Consider the following 27501-nt stretch of genomic DNA (forward strand, 5'->3'; position numbering starts at 1 on the left):
AAAGCTGAACTGAGTATCTGAGTAATAATGAGAAGAAGGAGGAAAGACAGTCAGACTAGTTTTCCTCAACAGAAAGGCAAGCTGATCTGGAATGGCTGACTCTGCGAATGCTACTTCATGTTGTCCTCACAGGGAGGGGCCTTACAAACTGTCTCCCTGTCGGGGGGTGGGGTGTGTCATTAAAACTTAAAGTCAGACCATTGCTCTGCCAACTTTATGGACAGCCAGGGAAGTGGTTGTGCAGAAAGTGCTGACATTACTGAGGGCTAAACACTGTGATGCCTGGTCTGAGAAATGCAAACACTAAATATCTGCTGAACAGCATCGAAATTACAAGCATCTAGTTGGGAAAAGCGGAAAAACTCAACAAATCCGCCTGGTTGAAGATAAAATACCAAACTAAGAAAACTGAAAGTCTGAGGACCCAAAGCACCCCTCTCAGGCACCTTCTGTTCCCTGCCGCCCTTCAGACAGTGAGGTGTACAGAGGCTTGGTCGGGTGGGGTGGGGGGGTTGCTATATCCACATTGCTCCCGTCTTTCTCACAACTGCATTGCTTCCTTAATTTGCCCTGCTTTTAGCCTCTCGACAAGAAAAATGTAGTGTTCTAAGTAATCCTTGTTTGTACTGGCTATAATTGATTGGGTAATCCTGGTTTAACATGCACTAAAGCTACTGCTCAAGAATCTATTAGAAACGCTAACAGCTTAAGGACAGCGATCTGGGCCAGGCTAGTTCTCGGCATCCAGTCCGGCCAATGGCACGTTAGGGAAAGCCAATGTCATACGATCCTTAAGGGCGGCCCAATTCCATTTTGCTGACAAGGGCTCTCATTTAGCCAGCATACTAATTTCCCGAGGACAAGTCAATCTCAAGCATCTCAGTACACCTGTAAAGGCAAATCCTCCACCGAGAGCACTTGGAAAACCTCCATTGGGCTGCAGGCACCGCGTGAGTCAGATTGCATCCAAACATCACCGCACGTGTTCCACCATAACGGCAACTCTTAGGAGTTCGCATGGAACTGATGCAGCAGATGTCGACACATGAAGATGGGGCGTTGCCGCACATCAGCGAAGACTGTATTAGCAGACAGCCAAAGGCTCTTACTGGGAACAGCCAGCCCGTGTTCGTGGCAGGGTGCCTCAGACACAACAGGAAGATACATGCATTTTGTTCCATCTGTGACATATTCGGAGCCAGACGCCGTAGACAGAGGACCAGGAAGTAAGCATCATGTGTCACTCATGTCTCAAGGCAAGGCTTTGAGTCAGCCGGCCAGCTAAGGACCCCCGAGACAGACAGACAGTTGGGTGAAGAGAGAGAGAGAGAGAGAGGCTACTGAAACAACTGGTGAAACTGCAAGATTGCAACACATGCAAAAACACAGACACATGTATGCACGCACAAAAGCATTGTAATCTGTCAAACACTCTGCCCCAGAAGGACCCAGGGCTGTAATTACAAGGCTCAGATTTTGGATCAGGCACTTAAGTAGCCAGCTAAAAGTACCCCCCCCCGAAAACAAAACGGCCTGTAATTATCGTCTGCCTCCCTCGTGCGCCTTCGGTTACCTGCCATGTGTCAGGACCCCATCGTATCCCAGGCACTCCCTAATCCGAAGCTGGAAGCAGCCTCGCTTGGCCGCCTCCCACCGCCAGACGCGCATTTTAGCTCGCGGAGACGAGGGCACGACACGGTGCACAAAGATAGTAGAAACCTGAGTGTTCAGTTCCCCACAAGCGTGTGAATGCATTTTTTTTAAAAGGGGAGTGCAAGGGGGGGGTGGCCTTCATTCTGCCTGTACAAAAGAACCATTGTGCTATGAAACTTTATACACATATTAGAAACTTGAAACCTTGAGCCTCTCCGAGCAGGATTCTTGTAACTGTGAGAAAGATTATTTACCTACCATTCTTCCCTTCATGTCCATAAAAGGAGAGCCTTCAGTCCTGCTTTTCTACAGGGTGTTTCCCCCCCATTAGGGACGCCTCTCTCCGCTTTATGGTGTCATCTAATAGCAGTGATAAGAAGCAAGGGATCAGGTCGCCAGGCAGACCCATTAGCCAACATTTTCTCGAGGTCAAAAACTGCCTGAGACACCACCTCGAACGGGAGGCTCCTACTCGACATTCCGCAAGAACCCGGCTTGGGAATCAGGAATTCCAGTTTAGACCTTTTTATTGTCAGATCCGGAAAGTGCCAACACACTCGACAGCATAATTGGACATGTCGATCCGTGTCGGGTTAGGGTTGGAAAGTCAGCTGAAACCATCGTACCAAAGCTGGGGAAACTAGAAAATTAAGCAGTTAACAGGCTAAAAATGTAAACTGTAAAATCTAAACCCCTCCAGGCTGCCACAAGTTTGGTCTTGCTAAAAAAAAAAAAAAAGCCGTGAGGCTCCTCGTCCGATCCGTCACCTGCGTGATAACACTTCCACGCCATGCAGCGATTTGCTGATTAATTCCGTAAAATCCCCAAAATCACTTTTGAGAGACTGGGAATGCACCGTGGAATGGGAGCCAGTGACCCGATCGGGGCAGGGTGAGGCAGGCCAGCAGAGCATGATGCGGGGGGGGGGGGGGGGGGGGGACTCTAAAATGGCACGAGACACCTCAGTGGTGACATCAACCCCCCTCAGACCTGTAATTAACCCACAGCGCCATTGCAGAGCTGCCGTGGGGCATGAGCTAGCTGGGCCATTTTTATAATGACAGCTTGGCCCCAACCAGCAGAGGAACAGTGAGCCAACAACCCCCCCCCTCCCCCAGATCCTAATCACCAGTGTGAGAAGCAGCAGAGAGAAAACACAGTGGGCCCAGGGCACACACCAGCCTCGATGCAGGAGTCGCCAAGGTCCATAGCGAATATCGTGGCCAGGCGTGACAATGACGGGGACTGCTGCACCAACTCCAACGGGCAGCACCACGCCTCAATCTGGAGCACGGGTTCAAGAACTGGAGCCCATCATTTTGCCTTTGCCGTGAAGCTAATTTATTAAACATAACCGCTCAGCTGTCCCTCGTTTTCCTGGCTCGTGTTAGAGGACCACGTGGTAGGGTGGAGAGGTTAATATGGCAGTAAGGTGCTCTGTCACGGAGCAGCGCTCGCAGCCTGTGCTTATCCAGAAGACCCTGTACGTCAGCACTGTGTACGACCATGCTGACAGTGTGCATGGGGTCCTGACATTTGCATCAAGCCCATTCAGGTAGCATGGGCCCACTGATACAATATTTATGGCTCTCATTTGACAAGTTCACACAACCCCCCACCCCCAACCCCACCCCAGTTATTTAGCAAATGTCTTTTTTTATCTAAAGCTGCAATCATTCTGCCAACTGGGATTAGAACCAACAACCTTCTCATTCACAGACACAGTCTCCTAACCCACAGAGTGGAAACGATGCCTGTCGAAGGATGGACAGGCGACAGCAGCTAGGAAGCTCCAGGCAGCCTGCAGAAGGGAAGCTGCACCCTGACTACTTCCGCACCACGTACCGAACGAGGCGTGTTTAAAAACAGCCGCTATTTTTACCGGATCCCGGGTGCTGGCGGCGTGAATCACCCAGCTTCAGGCTTCCTGTTCTTACGCTCTGCATCGATCTTTTTCCATGCGGGCGGCCCCGAATTTCACAGCTGTGCTTTTCCAAAACAGATAAGCTCCGGAAACAGCGGGGACACTCAACCCACCCAGCCCCGGGGAACGGAGGGGAAACCTGGCACAGACCATGTCTGAGAGCCGGCCCCTGGCCCCTGGCCCCCGGTCCCTGGCCCCTGAAATGGCAGGCAAAAAAGCCATATGTTTGTCATAAGCGAAGCGTCGAGAGACGGAGCAGATTGAGGATGCTGAAATCAGCCTTTGCTTGAGTTCGCTATTTGACACTAAATATGGCTCTGAGTCACGACGTGCATGTGGTCAAATAAGAGGGGAGTTTCCTCGCCCCCCCCCCCCCCCCCCCAAAGAGTTAAATGAAAATTGCTTAAGGGATCGTATACAGTTTTACAGTTTAAACAAATGTGTGCTTGTAATGACCAGCTGTGGTGTTCTAGGCCACGCTTAAGTCACTGAGTGAACTTCACGGAGAGAGAGGGGTGGGATGGGGGAACAAGGCAGACACCAAAGGCAAAGCTACATAACACGGTACAGAAGCCATAGGCAGCTGATGATGGGGGGGGGGGGGGAGAGAGAGAGAGAGAGATAGGAGTCACTGACATAACAGGGGATTAGCCAAGGGAGAGGTTAAAAGTTTGTTGAATCGTGTCTGGCTTCCTGCCTCCTCTGCTTATTGCCCCAGGCTCGGGGAGACGCTGCCAAGGGTAACCACACTGCCGCGTTTCCGTGGTGCCTGTAACCGCACCAATGACGGCAGGGCGCCCTGGGCGATCGGGAGCGTCCTGGAAGTGCGATGAGAGCATCAGAGAGGATTTGGGGAGACCCCTCATGTGTGCACTGGGTGCCGCCCATTACTCCCCACGATCTCCTCAACAGGTCAGGCAGTGCCTTCAACTGCGGCAATTAAACTCCCACAGCCGAAAACATCTCGCGCTGATGGCCAGTGTAGAAAGGGTTCTGAGGTCCAGTGGGGCAAAGATGACCCCTCTTCCTCTCTACACAAATTATCTTCCCCCATACCCGAGAAAATACAAGACAGATGACCGGGGACGAGGGAGGAGGAGGGGATGACAGCAAGAAGTCCGAATTTGGAGGCAGAATGCAAAACGCCATCCTTGTTCCCACAATCCCCCCTCGAGAACCCCCAGCCGAGCCAGTTCAACCATCAGAACCCCTCCCTCCCCCCACCCGGTTGCAGTATCTAACCACCTGAACTCGTCACGTCAGAGTGAGGGATTCTGGGATAGCTCACACACGCATCAGAAGTGGTTAAGTGCAGGGTGGCTGGATCGAGATGAATGCCTGAAGTCCCAGAGGCACCAGGCTGCCTGCCGCTGCCAAAATGCCGGTGCGGCGATCGCCGCGGACCCTGCCTCAGCCTCCGGTCAGCCCGTGGAAGTAATACTGGATTACACAGCGACTGCTCTTAAACGTTTACACAATGTGCCTCTTTTTTTCCGCCCTCCTGTTTGAACAGCTGCGCCATGACGGGTGGGCCTGCGCTCGCCGGCGCCCTCGCCTGACATTCTGCATGGAATTAACGTCTCATTTAAATTCGATAAACATAAAGTGCGTTTAAGCGGCCTGGGCCGGACCATAACATCTGCAAGTCAGGAGGGAAGCCACCCTGTAGCCCCACTTTTTCAAGAACGTGGGCCCTCAGCCGCTGAAACAGCACTTTGATACCCCCACCCCCTGGAATGGAAGGGAACTCACCGCTGCCGACGTGCCTCATCGGCAGTGCCGAGAGGGGCCCCTTCCCAAAGATCATCCCCAGCTGGGAATGTTCGCCGAGTGGCTCTGCACCTCCGACGTGTCCTGACAGGCCCCTATGCCAAGCCACCCAGAGGTGGAATTCCACTGGAGGGGGGGGGGGGTGAGGGGAATGACGGATCCCTGGAAGTGAACACCTTTACGTGTGAACGAATCCTCCAAAAACCACTCATATTTGGGGGGGGGGGCTTTGATCCACAGTGTGGTGACCTAAAGCTCAGCAACCCTGGAGGTGCAGGAGTCAGTGGCCAGGGAGATCACCCCCCCCCAATGACGACCAAGGTCTGGGTACCAACACCAACTGCCCAGCCATCCTGGGTCTATAAGGCCATAAACACAGCAGCTCTCTGCGGAACGGGGGCGGCCCGAAGGAGCAGCTATTGCAAAATCAGAAACACATGCGCGGGTAGCGGGAGTGGGTTAGGGGGCCCAGAGGAAGTATGCATTGCGACAACCGGGAAGTCAGAGTGTCTCAGGACGGATTTCAACAGAAGCAAGATAATGGACAAAAGTTCTCTCCTTATTATTCTACTGAAGGAGCTCAGAGTGAGATTTCTGCCTGGAGTGTTCTTCCTGACTGGAGTCTGAGCATCTCTAAAGCTGTAAAGGGGACGCTGGGCCGCGTGTGTGTGTGTGTGTGTGTGTGACAGGCAGGACGCTGGGCCGTACGCAGGCTATAAAGACAACACAGGTTCTGGACAACATTCCAGGGAGCCTTCACCAGTGCAGGAAAAAGCCATTTCAACCGTGAAGCACATATCCATGATGGACTGCAGCAAAGAGATAAACACTAAGCTCATACTGAGGAAGAAAACCTCCCAGCCAGAGGTAGCCTGAGAGGGGCCTGTCATCACAATCCCATTTGGGGGGGGGGCTGGGGGCTGGACCTGCCGTTCATCCTCCATCCCATAAGGAACATGGAGGTTAGGTGGGCTGAACCACCTTTTCCTTTTTTCAGGAGTTAAATTGCTATTGGCTGCTCAATAAATGTCCACACAGCAAGCAATGTGGGACCCCCCCTCGGCTCTCCCTGGGTTTGACAGACCTGTATTGGCAGAGTGGTTACAAACCAAATCATCAGGGAAATCCTCTCGCAGAGCCCCAGGCAGCTGGTAAATGGAACATAGGCACAGACTGTGTGGCACACACACACACACACGCACGCACGCACGCACGCACGCACGCACGCACGCACGCACACAAACAAACAAACAAACAAACACGCGCAGCAGAGTATTTGAAGTCATAGGCAAGTGTGTGTGTGTGTGTGTGTGTGTGTGTGTGTGTGTGTGTGTGTGTGTGTGTGTGTGTGTATGTGTGTGTGTGTGGGGGGGGGTCAGGGAGCAAAGGCCAAACGCGGTTGCCTGATCAACGTCAAATGTAATTTTCCTCCCTTAACTCCAGCCAGAGAAATCAAGTACACATGCAATGCAAGCCTAAAGTCAGCAGAGACAACAGAAGAACATCTTAAACAAGGATCACAACCAGGAAGAAGCTGTATTACTGACAGGAAAAGGGAGTGAGGGAGGCAGACCGCAGGGAGATCATGGCAGTGGCAGCTGCTTTTGGGCTGACACATGCCAGCTGTTTGTCCTGTGGGAGGAGCCAGGGGGAGAGAGAGAAGAATCTGAGCCCCCGGGACGCACAGCTGATAAATCGCCAGGGGCGACACACTGGCTCTCTCTTAGCAGTATGTCGTCAATGACCTTCACTAATCCCTGGGCAGGCAGCTGGGCATCCCTGATCACGTGCCTGTCTGTGATATACCAGGACTCGTATCCCAATGGCGTTTTAATACAGTGCTCTCTGAGGGCCAGGCCACAGGATAGCGTCCGTGCAGCAAAGCGTCTGTACCCCAGACCTCGGCCCAAAAAGACATCCATCCCACCAAACCTTATGTCCCACCCTCTTCAATGATTCATCACTTCAAACCCACTAGCATCAACATTCGATCCAAACCCCCCACCCCACCAATTAAAGAACTTCTACAGTATCCTGTCACACCCAGCATAAGCTGACATCGGAACCCTTACCACAACCTCAACCAGAAACTTCCTCCGAAATTGAATCCCGACACACCTCACAACAGGCGACAGGCAACCAACTTCCTCCCTTCCTTCTGGAAGTTGAATCGAATCCCAGCATGCCGCCCACCTATCCCATCATACCCAGCAGGTGATACCCATTGGGTGTTAGCAGAGCTGCGAGAGTCTACAGGCCTCGCGATTTTTACTGGAAGTTAAGGTGAAAGAGCAGGTTCTAGTTAACCTGAACGCTGGCAGCAAGCGGGAGCCCCGGCAAGATGCAGCCACTGGGCCCCGGAGGACCAGCTCCGCCCATCAGGCGCATTAGCCCCCATTAACAATCAGGCCTGCGTCTGGAACCCCCCCGATAAAGTGGCTAGTCGACTGGCGCCAGTCCAAGGGCCTCTGGGAAAAAGACGGGCAGCGGTGAGACGGGCATGCTCAGTGAGGTCTTAGTGGGAATAGCCAGGCCGGCCATGAGAACCAGAGGGTCAGGAGAGAGGCCTTTGTCGTGGGAAGGAAACAGATAAAGAGAGAAGAGCAGAGAGCAGAGGATCCTCGAGAGAGAGAGAGAGAGAGAGAGAGAGAGAGAGAGAGAGACAGAGATCCCCATAACAGGACACATATCCTGATCACATTCAGGACAGAAAACTCTACTTCATATCCATCATCACAAAAGAGAGAGAGAGAGGGAGGGAGAGAAAGCTAGAACAAGATTAAAATCAGTGAAGCACAGTAGAGGGGAGTGGGACCGATGGCCTGGGTCCTTTGAAAATAGGCCGACCCATTTTCTCAGCCACAACAATGCCGACGGGACGGATGGCCGGCAGCGACACCACGCTACGCAAGGCACCCCCGCGCCGCACACGTGATGCACACGCGTGTTGGGGTAGAGCAGGGCGCTGGGGGAGGCGGTGGCGGCCCAGGGCCGGCATGATCCTGCCTATTGATTTTGGCTGCTGGGTATTAGCGAGCGAGGCGGCTCCATCACACACGGCTCCTGCAGCACTCTCCCTAACTAAGCGGCTCGTCTCGGGGCTTATCAGACAAAGCAGCTATTACTGCTGCCCGCCACGCTCTCCTGAACGCGGCCTGCGCTCTCCCAGGTCTCCTTCCTCTCCCAGGTCTCCATCCTCTCCCAAGCCTCCTTAACTGCTAAATTTGATGTCATCACTGGACACGTGTTAACGCCCCAGTTCCAGCCTCCTATCCCCGCTGTCCTATTCCTCACCGGAGGAAGAAAACCTGTCGCCCCCCCCCCCCCACGTACTCAATCTGGCCTGTCATCATTCCAAAACCAGCCACTTCCCAGCCAGTACCTGTACCTTCCCAGCCCTCTCATAAACCCATCAAGCACATCCATACTTTATGTGACGCTTTCATCATCGGCAGCCTGTCCTCCTGCAGAGCCTCCTCGAGAACGCAGCCATTTCCCAATATTAATAAAGCAAACAAGCCGAGCCAGAGAGCCTCTCCTTCGCAATTACTGTAAAAATCCATAATGTAATCAATGCACAATTCACTGGATTGTTTTAATATACATAAAATATAGGCGTGAGTATTTCAGCACATGTTTGAACCCACAGCAGCGTGACAAATGGCCGTAACCCGCGTCAGGACATTATTGTACAGATACACCAAAGTTTAATGATACTCGTATTTCACGGCAGACGGATGGAGTGCTCTCTCAAGTGCACGTGGGAATAGTGTGCCTGGGGAGGGGCTGAGAATTACCCCCCCCCCCCCAAGCTGAGCACTGGGCTAGAAGTTTAAAAAAGGGATCCATGAGTGACATCCATGGACAAACAGGGACAGCCATGGCACTGGCAGTGAGGCAGAGTGCAGATGCAGCAATATTTGGGGGGGGGGCTGTCTAAGGAACATCAACATGCAGAAGCATCCTGCGAGAACCCAAAGTGGGGGGTGGGGGGGGGATGCACCCCCAGACGCTGCCCCAACTCGGGTACGTACCGAGGGGGCCTCACACGACGCCACTGGGCCCAACCATCGTCTGCCCAAGTCGGCCTCGTAATTTGCCAGCGGCCGAGATAAATCTTATCTCAGGGACCTGATTAAGTTTTTAATTTACACTCCAATCAATAGCGGAGGTCTATCGGCGATGTGTCTAAAACTCTATTTACCAAAGGATTCCCCGCTATCAATTGATCAAGGATCCGGCAGCCATAAATTACGGCCACATGTACGCAGCTGAGTGCCACCAAAGGTGTGACTGGAGGGATTTCATTTATTTATTTATTTTTGTTATAAGCTGATGGCGATGGGTGGGGGGGGGGGGGGGGGGGAATCCAGGGAACAGGATCAATATTCCAAAGCGGCCTAAACGTTTTGTTACGACACGTTTCAGAGGGTCAGAGATAGGGAAGTCAAGGGCAGGGGGAGGGGGAGGGACGGCCATGGTGAGTGAGACTCACCGATTGGCACAACCAAGCTTCCTGGTCAAAATTCAGAGGCATGGCTGACGGCTGACCATGTTTAAATGTAGCGCAATGTCCAACACAGTGTGTGTGTGGGGTTTTAGGCTATTATTTCTAAGCAGAAGGTCATCAGCTAATTGCTAAGAACTGCGCCGGTTTCTTTCTGCATGCAGTGACAGGGACTCACGAGGGCCGCGTCGTTGTAAAGAGTCCAAATACAGCACCCCTCCCCTCCCCTTCCGGCCAGCCGGGCCACTCCCCCTTGCAGCCTGTATCAGCACAGAGTCCCCCCCCCCAGTCCACTTTCCCAGAGGGCCTCGCTGCTGACGTTTCAATTCCCGTGGCGGCCCTGGCCTACTCACACTCTCCCTGGGCCACTGCCTGGGAAAGAGACAGGCTACCCCCCGCATGACATTCAGGAAACGTGCCGTGAGCTATTTTAAGCCAGGGAGATGTTTGTTTAAAAATCGTAGCCTTGGGGCGGCAGGGGGGGGGGGCTTGGCGCTGCTGCTTAAAGGGCTACGCGCCCCGTTTGCCTGCCTACAGACTGAGAGGAACCTCTTCCGGGTCACCCTGCAGTCGGCGGCAGGTTGAGCTCAGACGCCCGGTGCTTGTTTGAGAGCCGAACCTGACGACATTAGAACAGGTGCCCCTCATGCCCCTACCAATCCCACTGACACAGGAAAAACCCGTTACTCTCTTGTGTATCCTTCAGTAATTCGGAGAGATGAGAAACCCAGCATGAAAAATATCTGCGTTTCTTTCTAATTCTGGGTATTGGACCGCATTCCTGTATATCCATTTATCCTCGTTTATTTTTGGAAAACATTAACATTTAAGGGGGGGGGGATGCTAATATTTTCCATAAAATGGGTTATCCTATCAATCATGCTTTGGACTCAAGGAAAAAAAAAAAACATTTTACAACAGTTAGTCTGTCATTAGGCATTTCTTGTAATTACGGTTGCAAAACCTCCAGTCATTTGAATGAATCAGAGCAGCTTCTGTGCCAGTATAAATGACCAACGCCCCGCCCCTGCCCCCCTATTCCCCTATTCCAGTGGTGCCCTGGATAGGACACCACTGCTAACGCTAATGTTTGATAACGGGCACTTTTTGCTGGACAGAGCGGCACACAAGCCCAACTTCCTGTCCCCTACATCCTGTCCCCAACTTCCTGTCCTTTTCCTAGATTCCCGAAGCTCCCTTCACCCACAACTTTTTTAATGTAGTTCGTCTGCAAGATTTACGCTAACAGATCCCGGAATAATGGGAACAAACTCAGGCTGACCCTCGTTAGGTTTCTCAGGGCGACTATAATTAGCCAACTTTGTTTCTCGCCGAACATCAAAATGCCGTTATTTACGTAGCATGGAGGCTGCCTGCTTGGGGAACTCGCTTCACTCAAGCCATTTAGAGAACGGAATCATTAAATAATGAAACTGAAAGTGACACGGAGAATATAAACAATTTCAGATTATGGAAGTGGGGGGGGGGGGAGGGTTTGTTTTGGTGGGAGGCAGAGGCTAACTGACTTCTCTTTTCATGACGGGGGGAGGCTTCTGGGGCTGAGGCCACCAGGGGGGAGAAAAATCCTGGCAGGCCTGGGTGCGGGACAGAGAGAGAGTGTATCGAAAGAGAGGACACCCCTTTAGAGGACACCCCTTTAGAGGACACCCCTTTAGAGGACACCCCTTTCCTTTACAGTCAGTCCAGATGCTTCTGGTTGGGGTGGGGGGATGCGGGGAAAATTACTAATGTTTTAAAAATCATTTAAGAAAAGCACAAATACGCTTTGATAAGGACATAAAAATAACCAGGTGGCAAAAACAGGAAGAGGAATTGAATGCAAAGGAGTCTGAGGTTTTAATTTCCCCAAACGTGTGGAGTTCTCGTCTCCCCCAGCCTGGAGTCATTAAGGGCATGCTCTGTGACAGGGAGCAGGTCTGTCAGCCTGATTCTAAGCTAAGGGTGGGGGGGGGGGTCTGCTCCAAGCATTGCACTCTGGGACAGTGGGTCCATTCCAAGGCGAGGCCTGAGCTCTGACTTTCCACTGATTGTAAACTTTCCTGTTGATATGCAAAGCAGATCAGGCTATTTCCATCCCCTCGGCAATGGTGCACAAACTCAAAAAGATGAATTGCTGCTTTGGTGACGATAGCCAATATGAACGAGAAAGCCAGCCCCCCCCATCACAAATGTTCCTATCGGACTGATGATAGCCGGCCCATTAAAGAAGGGGGTGGTGCAGTGCTTGGGGATAATCCCGAATCTCTCAGAGAGAATCACAGGTCAGCCATAATAAACATGACAGGGAAATCCCCCCCCCCCCCACGCACTTCCTCCCCTGTGTTCAGAGAAGCTGCCATTGCACCTGATTGTAACCAATTCTAATCAGAGGTTGATAATCCAAAGCAGCTGATCTCTGTGCCCAGGCTGTCCACGGACCCACCAGTGGGAAACTCCGCACCCCACTGCAGGTCCCCGGAGCCGTCTGGGGGTCACGCCTGCAGACACCCACCAACAAAATCCCTTTCGGCTGGGATTCGGACCGGGCGACACGCCAAGCCACCTCACAGGATGGGGATGTGGTGTGCAGGGGGCCCAGAGAGTATGGGGGGGGGGTGGGACAGAATAACAAGAACAACCTCCTCATCTATCATATCAGCATTTGTTACTTACGCAGGCTCACATCCAGGATGGAGGAAGTCTGTAATTCAATTGTGGGGGGGGGGGGGCATCATGCAAATTCACTGTCAGCAACCTCTCACTGCTTATTGGCTGGTCAAAAATGGAGGCGGAGCTGAACAATTGTTCCTTTCCCACATCACCAGCCACAGAAGCCCAAGAAAATCTAACAACGTTTTAGGGGACATCCATTTCCAAAACAACAGAGAAAGCCTCCAATCACACAGTCAGATAACAGGCAGCAAATGGGCAGCCAGCACTGGAGCCCGGGGGCGGAGCCAGACCACTCCCTGCAGATGTGGTGAGAACCCTGGCGGGTCACGTGGTCAAAGGCGTTCGCATTCCTCGGGGAAGGAGTCGGGAATAATAGCCGTGTAAGGGGAAGGGCAGACACACCGGAAAGAGAGGATATTCACAGGAATTAACAGGAGGAAACAAAGGACGTGTTAAGCAGGACATGAAGAAACAAGCATTGAAGAGAGAGGGAGTGAAAATTAAACACAACAAAAGGGAAAGTTTAGCAATGAGACAGTCAGCTGTTGGGGCAGTTTTGTTCCTCCCCCCGAGTGTATCTGAGGTACAGTGAGGGGGAGGGATGTGTGGGTGGGTGTGGCTAGCAGGAAGAAGCCTTGGCCCCACCCTCTTTCCCAGGTTAGAGCAAAGGGTGTGGAGGCACAGATAGCAAGGGGTAGCTGTTCTGTTTCTGGGTGGGGGGGGGGGGGGGCGGATGAGGCACTGTAGACCCGCTGATCTGGTTCTCAGGGTCAAGCCGCATGAGTCAACAAAATGGGGCGCTGGCAAATCGCCATGCCAGCCCACACGAGCAAAATGGTGACAGAGTCTCAGCATAAAAGGTGACAGCGTGGCCAGTCCCCCCACCCCCCCCCCCACCCCCCCCGCCACTGCGGCTCCCTTCCTCTTTGTCTTAATGCAAAGCAAATTGCGCAGGAATGTGGCTGGACAGGTCTGAGTCTGGGTGTTTATTCTGCCGGAGTCTACACACACACACATGCAAGAAAACAACAACAAAAGCAGCCCACAAAACACAGAAGTGCACAATAGTCCTTTATACAATGAATGGGGGGGGGGGGGGGCATGTGGCGACTCAGCTGAGAAACTTTCCGGAAAGAGAAAGGTCGGCAGAGACGGAAGAACACAGTGCCCACACCACTGGGAGCCGGGAAACGCCAGAACAGCGCCATCTGTCACTCGGTGGCCCAGCCGAGCCCCCACCCCCCCGAGCTGATGTACATCTGGACCACATCTCCCCCAAAACACCAAAACCTGCCATGGCCTGACTCCAGTAGCCTCAAGGATGGCAATTCACGTTCCTTATTAAGGGGCATGTAAAAACGGATCCATGCAACGATTTACTGCAACCCACCCCCCATGTGGTGCTCGCCGGCTCAACAGGGGCCAAGATGACAGATTCAAGGGGGGAGTTACAGTTACGGGACGAGATGGCTTATTGGCTCAATGTCGGGCACGGCCTCAAACCTGCACAACTGCCACAGGCTGTGGGACTGAACTCAAGGCCTGGCCCCCGGCTACCAACATCCAGGCATTTCCTGCGCGGAGGACATGAACTTCAGCCCAAATATAAGATTTTTATGCTATTGGCCCAATGGGCAGCTCCCTGACAAGCAAAGAGCAGCATTTAGGACTAGAGTATAACCTGAAGTAACGCATCCGTATAAGGCTTTCATCGTACTCCCGTAAGATACTCAAAATAAATAAATATATATAATAAAAACAGGAAAATTTATGTTTTACGGTCAAACGTGAGTCCCATTTTGTGAAACACGCGAAGCAGAAGCCTCTTGGTTTACAACAAAATAAATAAAAGCTGGGGCTGTTAGCTGTGAAAGGTGCGTGTTTATGCGGACCCGCTCCATGCAATCCATTTGTTTAGTGGATGCTCGTACCCAGACCTGTGGGCAGAGTGTGGTACGTGGCGGGGCGGCTCAGGGTTAAATGTCTTGTCCACCTCCGCAGTCATGGGAGTGGCAGGGGAGAGCCATTTATGTAGAACACTGTCACATTCAGCCACAAGGATGGCATCGGCGCCCCCCCACCTCACCACCAGCCAATGGGTAAATTGCTAATATTTGCCTCCACGTGGCAGTGTATTTGCATAAAATTAAAATGCATTTGAGAAAGAGGGGTGGCCGATTTTGCATGTTGTCATCCGAAGGCGAGGGCCAACAGACAGGAATAGTCGAAGGCCGCAAGGGTGGAAATTTAGGGGGGGGGAGGGGCAGGGAAATCGTTGACACTAGGAAGCGGGATAGATAACCAGATAACCAGATAACCAGATAACCAGATAGCGAGCAGATAAACAGGCGAGTCAGCCATGCTGTGGCGAAATGACTTGCACCGGAGTTCACTAACCACCCCCCATGTCCCAGAACATCAGGGCATGGGACCGTTCCCCATTCCACAGGGGGTCCTGCTAAACCACCCGCGTTTGGACAGCCCGTCACATGCAATTCCAAGGCCCTGGGAACACGTTCGAGTGACAGCGGCTGCGAGTTCATTATTAAAAAGTGCCACGTTCATTTTAAGTTTTAATAACCCGGCGACAGATCTGAAGTTCAAAGACCTTTGCTGTGTTGTTGTTACTTTAAACAGTGACCCTGGGTTGTTACCTTCTTACCTACGGAAAGTGCGGTTTTAACAGGTTTACTGGACATTATTTATGAGCAGCAGAGTTGCCCTTTTCCCCGAATCAATGCGGAAGCGTTTCAGGGCATCAGGCCGGGGAGGACAGCGTCCTGCCACAGCAGTGCAAACAGCACAGGAGACCGCAGACCTGCCCGCCGCTGCCTCTGGTCCCTGGGTGACCCACGCCGAGATAAATGTCCCCCCCCCCCCACACACCCACACACCACCGGCTGGTCCTCCACTTCCCCTTTTACATGAATGAGAAGCCAACTTGGTTTCCTGTGCCTAAAACCTAGGTTTACGTGGGAAACTCAGACTGATGCGAGCACCTCGTCCTTGCTGATCAGCACCCAACTCATTTCGGGGGAGGGTTATACGATAAAGCAGGGGTAGAGCACAATCAGAAGCTGGATGTGAAGTAGCCTTACAGAGAAGAGATCGCGGCTCCAGCAGCTATAGTAACTGGTTAAAAATAATAACAAAAATAATAGATGCAAGCCCCCCTCGCCGAGGGAATCACCCGATAAAGGTGCTAAGCAAACATAATAAAGGAATGAACACAAGGCCACACGGCGGATCCAACTGGGAATCAGAAAGCAACACTAAAGAACGAGGTGGAAATGGGGGGGGGGGGGGGGGGTCCCCTGGAGCGTCAGGAGAGGCCCCTGACATCTGGGGTGCTGAATTCTGCTTTTTTTTAAAAAAATTTTATTAAAGCACATGGCACCCCAGGGGTAAAGCCTAATGACACAAACATGGACACTGAAACCCCCCCCCCCCCCCCAACTAGCTTTGGATACAGCTCTGCCTCTTCAGATCTCCTTAAAAAAAAAACTAAACTAAAAAAACGAAAATAAAAGGTCATTCTGAAGAACAAGTCTGTGTGGGAGGTGTAGGAAAACAATGCAAAAAAAAAGTTGCCCACTTTTGTGTACAGGGTAATGGATTAATAAAAATAAAAAAAAAAAAAACAAAAAAACAATTACCATTGTTAATTAACACAGAGGATCTCGTCTCGCTCTAAAACACCGCCGTCTTCCAGCAGCAGAAGCAGCCCGACTGGACAGCTGAACCAGAAGAGGGAAGAAAAGAAACATAAAAGGAAAACAGAGGCTTCCCGAGGTCCCAGGGGCAGGAAGACAGCACATCAGGCTCTCAGTGACGACAAGGCCGGCCAGGGGATCGTCGGTTGTACCTTGGAGCCCGGCACATGAGCATATTAATTCCACTGCTCCCGTTAGTGCCACGGGAACTTAAATAAGCACGACGTCGAGAGTTAAGACTCGATAAGTCACGGTGGGGCGAGGGAGTGCGAGGCAGGGAGGCGAGTCACCGACGCCTGCTTTTGTGCTGCTATTACAGCTTCGGGGGCCTTTGTTTCGGAAGAATGGCGCCGCGGCCAGGCCAGTGCTCCCGTGCGGAGAGACAAAGGCACCTTTCCTCCACGCCGGAAGAAGAGTCTCTGTGACCAAGGTGACAGTGGCAGCTTTTCCAAGCTCACAATGGGACGTTTTATTTTCCATCTCCACACTCCCTCACAAGCCCCCCGCACATTCCCGCTGCCCTTCCCCGGGAATGGGAATTTACAGCACTGCACGTAAGGCCGTTTAACACATAACGGGTGCTTTTAGTCAGCTTTTTTTTTTTTTTTTTTTGGGTGGGGGGGCGTACGCCCCTTACGGGGGCTCCTATTGTTAACTTACCCTGCTTTTGGACTTTCCCCCTCCACTCCTCCTTTCTTTCAAATCCCAAAGAACCTCCTCCCTCCCACCAGCCAGTCGGATACATCTTCTGCGGCATGGGTATCGCGATCAGGGCACACTTCAGCCAGAGGGGAGTCTGATGAGGGCAGTATTTTCAGGCCTCCTTTCCCAGTCTGTAGGGGAAGCAGACGCTGGGGGGGGGGGCCTTGCCCCAGCTGCCCTTTGACCCACAGTGCCCACCCAACAGAGCTCCTGGCTCAGGTCCACACCGCCACTGTACAAACAGGCCGCATCAGATTAAAGACAGAGGAAACAGAGATATGACGCATTTTCTCAACCGGCCAAGATAAAGGAGTCGACAGATAAACTTCAAGCTTAATCTGAAAGCCGCGTTCGGCCACAAGTAAGGAAGAAAGCAAGAATCACACATGACCTCGCACTGAACACATGCTCCATGCCATCCGTTCTTGTGGATTCAATGAATTAACCAGCAAAAGTATGTTTTTTTTATATGGGGGGTGGGAGTGGTGGGGGGTCAGCCGAAGTAATTATCAAAACAAGACGCAGACAGGTTGCATGGGGGACCAGATGGCCACAAAGTCATGATAAGACAGAAGCTACCAGAAGGCCAATGTCCCAGAGCAACTCCCTGAAGACCTGAACCCAGAGTGCACACCCCCATCCCAATGGCTCAGCCAAAAAAAAGGGGTGAAACCATGTGTTTGGTGGTGGGGGGTGGGTGGGTGGGTGCTCTTTAAATATTCCCCTCCCCATTTAGCCACCAGCACGGCTGACCAGTGCTAAGCGTAGATGAGGCTGGGGTGTGAGGAGAGGAGAGTCTAATCCACATCATTTGGATATTAGTCTACTGAAGAAAGGGGGGGGGGGGGGAGTAATAACATGCATTGTGGGTTTGGGAGGAGAGGAGACACAGCCTCAGTGGAGCAGGACAGACTGCGGCTATCTGGCTGCTCGGCAGTTCAGTCCCGGTCAGCGCTCAGTGAGGTCGCCACAACACCTAGAGGAAACAGGAGAAACCTGTCACGCCCGAGAGGCCAATCAGCATCCTCGCTGGCACATCAAACACACCCAGACAGCCAATCAGGATGCTCCGGCAGCCTCTCTGAAACACGTTGGTAAAACAACTAATGTATGGGAGGGGTTACTCTATCGGCACAATGGGGGGGGGCATCAAAACAACAGAAATATTGACGCAGCAACTGTAACAACAATCACAGCCAGTATGGCCCGTTTTGTAGGTTTTTTTTTTTTAACAAACACCATTATATCAGGCAGTAAAAAAAAAAAAAAATAAGAATGTTGGCACAGGCTGCCAGGTGACCACAGGGAAACAGGCGAGCCAGAGTGTCACAGGGAAGAAACAGAAAAGGTGGAGTAAACGATGTTTTCTACCAGTTGGGAATTAATCCTGGTTATTACTGACCAGGGAAGGACGTCACTCAGGAATGAGTGCCAAGTGCCCCCCCCCCCCGTCCCCTACGCCTCACGGGCTGCGTCGGTCCACAGCGCCGTCTAAACAATGAGCAAGGAAGCTAGCCCCCAGGGGGGCGGGGGGGGGGGGACAGCATACATTAATATTCTCCAGTTACAATCAGGTACGACACCACGCAGCCCTCCAGAATAAAGGTACACTCAATAATTATTACAAGACTACGCTCTGAATAAATTAAGCACACGAACAAATGCTTAACTCCCGACAAAAAAAATGTAATTAAATTCTCCATTATTTTGATCCGCTGTAACAATGGGGATGGATGCTTACCTTTTCCCCATGCAGTGAGAGGCAGCAGCCCCCAGCAGCACCAAAACACCGAGTCACTCTCTGCTCCATGCTCCCCCCCCCCCCCCGTAACTAATATCTTTATGTCGCATAATAGAGCAGAGCTGGGGATTTTAGGGCACAGATTGTTTCACGTTCATCACTGAGCTACTAAAAGAGAAATGTGGATTTCAGCAGCATGTTAATATGAGGTGCGGGGGGTAAGGATGTATTTTTAACTATCAGGGGAGACAGAAAATAAAGACAGAAGTGCTCATTGGGGGGGGGTGGCTGCGTGGTCAAGTGAGGTCTGCAGCTGGTAGACACCGCAGCGGGCAAGACAAAAGGGGCAAGTCCTCAGACTAAGCCCCACCCCACGACCATGCCAGCGCACCTGATGGAGCATTAGCAGCATCAAAGCAGATCCCCTCCCAGGAATCTACTGCTCACAGAGCACAGAGACCTGGACCATAGATCACAGCCTCTCACACTTTCTGCCACACTATTACACCCCCTCCGCCCCCACCCCCCCACCCAAGAGGGCCCAGGCAGCCTGGCCCACATTTACATAGAAATCATACTAATTGTCAAATGGATTTTTATTTATATATTTTTTTTAACTGAAAAAGGTGGGTAGAGGAGAGAGTAACAAGAGCGAGTCAAGGAGAGAGATTCCCAACCCCCACCTCGCCCCCCCCCAGTAATCCCAAGGAAGACAGACAGACCGCGTTATACACTGAGAGGAAACGTCACACATCACACGCCGGGAGCAGTAACACAGGCCCCCTGCCCGGCATACTAGAGGCCCACCTGCCCGCCGTATTAGCATGATGTCATAGCCCCACCCTGGCCGCTACGGGGCCTCAAGGTGCGTGGTAATACACACACACACACACACACACACACACACACGCGCGCACACACACACACACACACACAAATCTGCACACAATCGGAGTGCTAAAATACTTAGGAAACATTTCTGATGTCAGCAGTAACAGGCAGATGGATGAGTTGTTATATATATCATGGGGGGGGGGGGGGGGGGCGTCCGTATTTCTTAATGCTACTGAACTAAAGGCCTCCAGCAAATATAAATGTTATACTACAAGGTAAACTAAAAAAAATAAAATGGGAAAGAAAAATGAATCCGTTAGGGTTCACGCTTATATCAGCACAGTAACCCACCCAAAAGGGTTTATAAAGCCGCACGTTACTGACCCAGTAAAGATCGAGTGACTGTGAAGAACCGGACACATGCAGCCCTGGTCCTCTCTGCCTGCTTCTCCATTTTATATTTACACCCAGGCACGTAAATCTCTCTAATTGACGGTAGCATGACCCCGGCATGTAAGGCACACGCGTGTAAACGCGCACACGCACACACACACATGGGTGCACGCTCGTTTGTCCCGCAGGTCACTGTGCTCCACAGGCCCCAAGTACGAGGGGGTGCATAAGGTCCCGACAGTCTTTAGCATACCGAAGCCTTGTGGGGGGGGGGGTGGCCGTACCCAACGCATGACCGTAGCAAAGGTGACGCCGGGGGGCGGCACTCGGGCATCGTGGGGGGGGGGGGGGAATTCCTTCAGCAAAAAAAAACTATTAAAATAAAAAATAAAAATTAAATAATAATCATTCTAAAAGACTTTCCACAAATGTAAAGTGATCAAATACTTATATTAGTTTTTTTTATTTAAAAAAAAATCTCATTTATTGAAAACATACAAAACACAAACTTCACCTGGAAATATTAGGAAACACTCAGGAAGTCAGTGGAGCTGCTGAGGGGGCGTGTGAGGGGGGTGGTTCTTTTTGAAAGCCCTCACACCCCTTGTTTTACATACTCCTGGTTACATAGAGCCTGAATGAAATTAATTGAGGAGGGGGGGGTGCACAACTCAGATGGACGGATGGACAGACGGATGGAAAGCATGCTTGTTAAGAGAGGGATGGTGGGGGGACTGAGGAAGGAGGAATAAAGGCACTGTGTAGGAGTCACCAGCTTGGGGCCCCCGCTTTGTCTGCCAGCTCGGCGGTCAAAAGGGGGGAGGGACCTCGGCTGACTCTCTCTGGCCCCCCCCCCCATGTTTTATGCATTCCTGCCTTTGTGATGATAAGCGGCCTTGCCGGGGACGGAGCATCGCGCCACACCAGGGGGGTTCGTTGATGGGGGGGCGCTGAGGGTGCTGCAGAGTTCAACTGGCCTGCCCAAAAGCGAGTCCAGTCTGGCCATGTTACCGCCATGGAGACCCCCCCACCGACCTGCCAAGACAGACCCAGCACGCTCCTCTGCGTGTTTTTCATTTTTTCCCCAAACCCAAGCGACGACACTACGTTTAAAAACTCTGTGCATTAGCCACCATTAATGATTAAGCAGGGCAGGTATAAAAATGGAGTCATTCTACACCATTTATTCTACATCTCTCATTCCTATAGAATATATCCTGCTACAATGTGTGCGATATTCAACCAGCAACTCTGCGCTCAGGAGGCTCACAAGGAAACGACTGACACTTACATTCACGCTCTGAAAGGGTGTATCAACGTGAAAATGCCAAATCAGGTGAAATCCTTACTCGTCATCACCCTAAGCCAATTACTGAAAAAACAGCAAAATGAAACACCAGCCTGTATTACCATGCAGAGTCTGAAATTACACATTTAAAAATTGTTTTTTACTTTATACACACACACCTTCCTTATATAAACAAACATACAGTATACACACATGCATGTATGCGTGGGCGCGTGTGTCGGTCTGTTAAGGTGTTCATACCTCCCCACATCACTCGAGGTACCAGGGCAGCCCATAACACATTTAAATGGCAATCTGCTCTACTCAGTCTCCCCGACTACCTCCCCGGTAGCGGGGGCCCGCCGTCCGCGTTACAAAAGCAGCACACGCCGCACCTCCCCGACTGTAAATCTTACCTCACCGCAAAGATTTCTAAAATCGCCAAACGCGATAAGACATTGTGAAATCGCGGATTTTCGCCTGCAGGAGATCGGAGGGCGACAGAGAGCATACGGCCGAGTAAGAGAGGAAGAGAGGAAGAGACACACGATCGAAAAAAAGGGGGAAAAAGAAACTAAAGCAGGCCTGGAACCAAAGACCCCTGAGCTCAGAGGTGGACGTGAAGTGCAGCCTACCTGAATATTACAGCTGTGTGACGCAGCTAAACCTAGCCCCCCCCCCGCCATACGCCGCCTCACTAAACATGTACACTATTTATCTTACACCCTGCAACTGGGGAGAACTGGTTCTGTCTGTGCCGGCTGGCATAATCAGCACAGTGGGCCGCGGCAGGACCCAGAGCCACCATCGCCACGGGAAGCCTCGGCCACCTGACACCCCCCCCCCCCCCCCCACAACGGGTTACCTGCAGGTGGGTACAGATATGGGCAAAACCAAAAATAGGACGGGATTATATAGAATTATATAAAATGGGAATGGAGAGGACTGACAGCACTCAGACCGTAAAACACAACCAACATGAAATCGCCCTCCACTGCCTGCCTGACATCATTTTAATAACTGCTATGATTATTAATAACAATAATAAATAATAGTCTAAGTAGTTCATGTAATATTCTAATATAATGTTAAAATGCTCAAATGATCCGTTCTGATCTAGCTGGTATTAACATTTACCTAACAGCTGTTAGGTAAAAAAAAAAAAGAAAAAAAAAAGCATTCTGCATAATATATAATATAAACTGGATATTATATCGTGCGGGGGGGGGGGGGGGGGGGAGAAGAAAATCTATTAAAAGTGAGTAAAGAAAACAGACAGGAGAAGGTCTCGGGGGGCTTGGGGGGTAGCCGAGGGAGGCTGTGTGTGGCACGCTGGGCTCCCGTCCTGCCTGTACCTGCGCCGGCCCAGAGAGGGCTCCCCCTGGCTGGGGAAGGGCCCGGTCGCCTCCCAGGAGGGGCCTGGGTGACCAAGCCACTAGGGGTGCGAAGAGAAAGGGAACAGAGTGAGGGAGAGACCTGGGGGGTGGGGGGGTGAGAAAGGCACTAGCAGCATCGTTGGGAGGGGAAATAACACAGGAGGCTGCCGCCATGCCAGCGTCAGCCACCGCAGCCGGCCCGTCGCATTACCTGCGACGGCCGAGGAAGCCTCTCTCTCACATGCGCGGTCAGCTGCCGTTTTCGGTAAGTAATACAGACGGCAAACGTGATTCTAAAGAACACAAAAATGCCATACATAGGTCACCACAACAATCTATGGCAAGACAAAAAAAACATATTGCATGTAGCATGGTCTCCTCCATTAGCCAGCGACTATTACTGCACAATTAATTATTAAAATCATTACCCTAACATAGCCTCCCCTTTTATACCTATACGGACACTAATTGTTATTTAGTCGGTTGTTTATACAGTGTGCATCCTCTCTTTGCTCATATAACTTTAAATCATATTTCTGTCTAAACATTATTCTCTGACAAAGAACGAAAAATGAAAGCCGCGCGCGGCACACACACACGCAAACGCGCACACACACACACACACACACACACACACACACACACACGCACACGCCTGCGTGCAAAATACATGTGAAAAAAATCATCTGGGCACACCGCTTTAAAACACAAAAGACGACCACACATTTAGAAATTTAAAATAACATTTAGGGCAAAATAAAAACACCTACATCCAGATTTTCAGTATTTTTTTTTTTAATTTACACAGCAGAATTAAACTATAAATCCTCAGTCACTGTCATTAATTTTCTGATGAATCTAATTTTAATTTTTTTATCCTCCTTTAATGCATGTAACAAATTATGTAAATTAAGAATAATCCACAACATATATTGCATTTTCAAAATATTTGACTGGATTTAAGGCATAACCTTAATCATTACTAATAACTTTCAAAATTAACATAATATTTAGTGATATTCAGTTTAAAAAAACAAGTTTTACGACACAGTCCACTACACCTATTAAAACTAAAACATACAAAAAAAAAATCATAAATATTACTGCATTACTGTAATATTACAATGCAAGTTGTGCATTTGGTGTCTTGCTTAAAACATAATACTGAACTATCACAGTTAAATAATCAAGCATAAATTTATTCTCTAAAGGTCATTTGTTTATATAAAAAAGCAAACTCATATCTGAACACCTTTGCCAATAATGAAAAAAAGATATAAAAACAGAATTTAAACAAACATCCAAGTTTATTCAGCTGCAGAATAAAAAAGGAAGAACATTTACATGCACCTACCACTAATAAAGATGCAAACGTAAACACACACACTTTTGTTCTTCCAGTAATCATTAAATAAAAGCTTTGTCCCCACATAAATGTTCCTTAATACTGGCCAAAGAAACACAAAGGGTTTCGTTTAAAAATATATATATAAGTTCCATTCGGGTGAGGTAAATAATAATCCAATTTTACAATTTTTTTTTTTTCCCTTTTACTGTCAGCCAAGAAGCTCAGGACAGTCGGTAATTATGGGGTTTCCAGGAAGCAGCAGAGGTGGAACCCAACATCTGTCTGCTCTTTGTTTCCGAGGCACGGAGACCGCGGACGCCCTGGCACGAGACCCACATCACTGCCACGTCCCTCTTCCTCCCGCGTGACACCCGCTATCATTACCAGTACAGACGCTGTACCCCGGCATCCCAAAGCTGGACTCTGAGTTTCACGCCCCCCCATCCTTCCATAAAAAATGAGTAAAGGAAAAAAAAAAAAAAAAAAGAAAAAGAGGGACCTTCTCTGGGCAAGAGAGCTTACTGTCCCCCCTTCCTGACCTCTCCAAACGAATGCCTGCTTATTCTTAAAGGGCCCCACAGCTGCAGAACAGTAGAAGATATTTGTCTTCTACTCTTCTTATTTCATCAGGTTTTATAGATTTTTTTTTAATCATCATTTCTTCCTCGCGGACCGTTTCTGGGGGCCTTTAGGGTCTGCTTCAAACCCTTGAAGTTGTAATCAGTAAGGAAGGCTGCGTTTTGGGATCTGCTGTGTTTTGCTAACCCCCTCCCTGTCCCCCCCCCCCCCCAGCTCATGGCCAGCTGACCTCTCCTATACCCCCCACTTACCCGTGTTATCGTTCCTTCCTCACCCTAAAAGGGCTTCCTCACCAAGCTCTCCCATGCCGACGAGCCCCGAGAAATACTTTCACTGGCTCTCCTTTTGTTGTGCAACTGGGGGTCTCACTCTTTTTCTTTTTTTAATTATTCACTGGTTGACCCCCACAAGATCACTGCTCTCCATGGTGTGACCCCTTGACAACCCTCCCCCCACTCCCCCCCCCCCCCCAGCTGTTAATGGAGGGTTTTCCTTCTCTTCCTTTTTATCGCTCTCACACTCACTGGGTGACCCCTGCTCTCCTGCTCCTCGCTGTCTGACCTGCAGTCTCTCAGCCTCCTGCACTCTCATTCCTCCAAGACACAGCAGCCCTGAATCAGCTCTCCAAACCTCTCTCGTCTCCAGTCTCCCTCGCTCTGGCTACCTCTCCTTTTCTCCCACTCTCATCCCGTCTGTCATCGGCGTCTCCGTGTTACTCCGGGACTCGGGCTGTACGCGGCCACCACTTTCATGGGGCTCTGGGATGCTGGGGAGGGAGCGATTTCCAGTTTGCATGCCTGTCGGCTTGTATCTTAGAGAAGCTGCACTCCCATCCTAGACTCATCAGTCTAGTCCTTCCTTTCTCTGCCTCCCTCTATCCGATAACAGCTCTGCCGCTCACCTTACTTTCTTCACAAGGCCTTTTTTTTTGCATTTTTTTCTCTTTTCCAACAAATCTGTTTTCTCGGTTTATTCTTGACTCCAGCAGCTAAACTTTCATTCTAAACGTTTCAAACAGTACTCTCAAAATATATAAACTCATTAATTTTATTATAGTAATCATTATATTCACTAAAACAATCTAGAAATTTGGGTCAACGCGCAGTCAGTATTTATGCGTATTCAAAGCAGCAATAACTGAGGCGTGTATTTTTTGCAATAAGAAAGGTTTGCTCTATTTTTGTAATAATTGCATACAATAAATCTATTGTCTGGTTCCTGTTTTTCCGTCTATGAAAATTACATTTTAACTGCCGCCTCGTCCGGTCTTTTTTCTGCGCCTGTTTGCTATTGTCTCTTCGCCGACCCCGGCGCTCCGGCTCCGCGCCGGCACTCGGCGTCGAGCTTTGCCGCGTACGGAGCTTCGCCGATCCGCTCTTGGCATGAAGGAGACCCGGAGCTCCGTTTTTAAAGCCCCCGCACTGACAACACGCACAGACACACACACTCTCGCACACACACACTCATACACACACGCAGGCACACACACACACCCCGATCGATTTACATGTGACTCCGACAGGGGCATCGGCGAGAATCGACTTTAACAACGACTCACAATAATCCAACGGGAATAAAAAAATAAAATTGGGGGGAAAGGAAAAATGGACAAAGTGGAAAAGAGGGGGGGAGAAAAAGTACGGAAAGAGAAACAAAATGAAAAAACGGGGCGGAAAGAAGTAACGAAGGACCCGAATAAATGTAATAATCATTAAACGCAGCGGATGCGGTCAAAAAAAACTGGGATTATGTCGAAAAATAGAAGAAAAGGAAAGCGGACACCGAAGTGGGTTTTATTTTTCTGAAAGTACGGAAGAATAGACGGCGTGCTCCCACTCGCCGGACGCAGACGGACCAGCGAGCTGGACTAAAGCGCTCCTTTCCTGGCTGCGGGCATGTGCAGCTCCCGCTACCCTCCGACCAGCTCTCACTTTCGCGATCGTCCATAGCGCGCAATATCTCCAACTATTAACATTTTCCCCATTTCGACGAAAGGCGCACATTTCTTTGAAAAATCCCGTGATTTGCCGTGTGCCGCTTTTAAAAGGAATCGCTGTCTTTGCCCGTTTTCTTTTCTTCCAGTCATGAGGACATGCGAGGACGAAGCCAGATGTAAACACAGGTAAACGAGACGGACAGAGAATAAATAAAACAACTTGCATGAAAATAACTTCGCAATCGACTGTTATTTCTCCCGACAAGGGAATAGCGAACCCGCAGAATTAGTAGAAAAATATAGAAAACCTTTAGTTAGTGTAAAAACTGAAGGAAAAACGAATCGGAGATAGAGACAGAGAGAAAAGCCAAAGTTGAAACTTACAATTTTTTTGCAGCCGCTTTGTGATCCTCGCTTTTTAATCCAGAATAGAGACGGTTTGGCTAAAGATCCCATCAAGGCAGTCCCTTTTGGTCAGTTTGCATTTAGGATGGCAAAAGAAAGATCATTGTTGTTGCGGAGTGTAAAAAACGAAGTATTAGTTGTAAAGGGTATATAAAAATAATTTGGATGCTAAGCAGGCGATGTGTCTTGTGTTAGAGGGAGAGAGGAAGAGGTGAAAGTGAGATCTGATGATTGAAAAGAAAAAAACTCTTTGGATCTTTATTCCTGCTAATTAGTTTCCTGCAAAAAATGGCTGTGATTAATTCAGTGCGCATGTGCTTCATTACACAGGCACGACGGGAAGGGCTAATTAGCCACCTTCTGGATCAATAAGATTCAGCAAAGGAGAGAGCGAGGGAGGGAGAGAGAGAGGGAGGGAGGGAGAAACAGAAGGAAGGAAGGAGGGAGGGAGGAATGGATAGATAGATAGATAGATAGATAGATAGATAGATAGATAGATAGAAGAAGAAAAAGAGGAAAGTGATGATCAGGGATTAAATAAAAATAGGAAACCAAGAGCAACAGGAAACAAAATAATAGTTTGATCAAAAATAAAACAGCGAAAGTTAGGATGAAGTGTACGGGAATGGCATAGCCAGGGTGAAAAATAAGACAGTTTT

The 27501-nt window shown here is 50.2% G+C and overlaps 1 protein-coding gene across 1 annotated transcript in view; it reads right to left on the minus strand.

Moving 5' to 3' along the window:
• The window catches only part of zfhx3b (zinc finger homeobox 3b), a 127902-nt gene extending 100696 nt beyond the window's left edge, over positions 1 to 27206 (minus strand). The window contains 1 exon segment of the mRNA XM_049029980.1: positions 26822 to 27206. The gene's annotated coding sequence lies outside the window, so the exon portion shown is untranslated.
• Positions 27207 to 27501: the final 295 nt, after the last annotated feature.

This window comes from Brienomyrus brachyistius, chromosome 11 (genome assembly GCF_023856365.1).
Source record: "Brienomyrus brachyistius isolate T26 chromosome 11, BBRACH_0.4, whole genome shotgun sequence".
In the NCBI taxonomy this organism is placed as follows: Eukaryota; Metazoa; Chordata; class Actinopteri; order Osteoglossiformes; family Mormyridae; genus Brienomyrus; species Brienomyrus brachyistius.